The sequence below is a fragment of the Pteropus alecto genome, unplaced genomic scaffold, assembly GCF_000325575.1.
Source record: "Pteropus alecto unplaced genomic scaffold, ASM32557v1 scaffold7, whole genome shotgun sequence".
NCBI classification, from domain to species: Eukaryota; Metazoa; Chordata; class Mammalia; order Chiroptera; family Pteropodidae; genus Pteropus; species Pteropus alecto.
In genome coordinates this window covers 31,951,042-31,953,077 of record NW_006494614.1, presented here as the reverse complement: position 1 = coordinate 31,953,077, position 2,036 = coordinate 31,951,042, and positions in this window count along the sequence as shown.

Here is a 2,036-nt window from a genome sequence, read left to right as displayed (position 1 = left end):
AAGAGCACTGAATCTTAAACCCACTGGTTTCTCCCAATAGTTGTTCTTAGTGCTCTGTTCATCTCTTGAATCCCTGCTAAATGGCTTCCACTGAGCCCTCAGCTGGTGGTGGTAAGGGTGAGCCCATCTCTGTCCAGCCTTGCTGCAGCCCACTTGCTTTACACTACCTACTACCTAGGGAGAGCATTTTCTCTGTCAGTCGGGGTACAAATATTAAGAAATGTTTGGAAGATGAGTCTATGACTTAAGCCACTCCTCGGTACCTATCTTATTTTCCCATCACCCTGCTTTTGCTTATTCTAACTTTTTTTTTTTGAGCAAATAATTCGTCTTGTTTTATAATGGACAAAGTACCAGTTTTATGGCTCTCAGCCATCTCAGATTCCTGTGTTGTGCTTTATTAACAAATCAAAATGTTTTTCCCTTTCTGCTCGCAGATAAGTGGCTTGAGAATCGAAGCTTATCCTATTATTGCAGAATCTTACTAGAGGCTGCTAAAAATGACCAATATTTTCTGACATCCTCATCTGTTTACTAGGTCCCTAAAAGTTCTACCTGAGGAAGGCAGAGGATGTGAATTCTAGGGTACATCAGAGGCAACACAATTTCCTATTCAGAGACAAAATTCATTGCTGCTCACAGTGACATGGACTCAGACAGTTTCCCATGTCAGGGCTTTGTTACCTGCAGTATTCGTTTTCAAGATTCCAATTTATATATGAAGACTCTTTAGGGTGCAAGGGACAAAACCTAACTTAAGTCAGATTAAGTTTAAAACAGGAATTGGGTTGATGGTTTTATACTTGTCTATATCCACGACTCAATCGTCTTAGTAAATTTTTTGCCCCCTCTCCACTGTTATGGTTTATTTTCCTTCGTAAATTGGCTTGATTTCCTCCTCCTTCAGTCAGCATTCCTTCATGCAGTTAGAAAAGGAGGCCAATACTCCAAGCTCCCTCACCTCAGATTAACAATCTCTGAAGAAAGATGGTTCCTACATTCTCTAATTGCATTGTGATATGCTGATATAGTTTTTAACTTTACAAAATAATTCTCTATGTAATTTATGGATGAATATGTATATAAAGAAAAAAATATCAGGACAGATATGAGAATGGTAAACACCAAACTGGGGAGAATGATTACCTCTGTGAGGTCATAGGAACTTTAGCTACATTGGTGATATTATGTCTTGTTATATTTTTCTTTATATATTTAGTAGGACAAGGTATTTTAGAATTAAAAAAATAATGTAATTTACACTGGGATTTTGATTCCAGAGACAATCTTTGATAGAGACTCTATTTCAATGACTTGAGCAGCCCATTCCCTCACTTTTTTTTTTTGTCACTAAAATGTAGAAAGCTAGGTTATATGCTGATCACTGTGGGTAGAATGAGGAAATACTGTGATTCTGAGACCCATTAGATATAAAAGGAAGAGGGAAAATACGGTTTTCAAAAAACAAAAGTGTTAGTTGGACAAAAACAACTGAGGGACATTTTAATAGATTAATTTTCTCTAAGTGAAACCCATTACTTCTCTTGCTCATTTTCAATATGTCTAGGTATGTATCTCACTGTCTTATATATTATCAACTAAAATTATACAAACCTGATAAACAATTGTGGGGGGAGGCAAGAGGAATCTTTAATAAAATAAATCTTAATCTTTTCTTTGCAATGCCATTCAAGGCCACCCCAAGAGGAACATGAGGAAAGCTCCTGCGTGTGTGGGTGTGTATGTATGCACACACACATAGGTATGCAAACAGCACTTACTTCCTAGTGGTGCTTGAATTTGGATCTGTGGGTGACCCAGGTAGACAATACTCCCCCAAATATTTGTTATCACAGGTCACTGTGCCTCAGAGTTTCACATTGCCCTGAAACCTCCTACACCGTGTTTAGACTCCATTTTAGTGGATTCAATTTGGTAAAAAGAAAAAAAAAAAAAAAACTTTCATAAACTCTGCCTGCCAGGTCACTCTCCAAAACCCTATTTTACCATGAAAACTCCCGCCCAGTGATTATAAG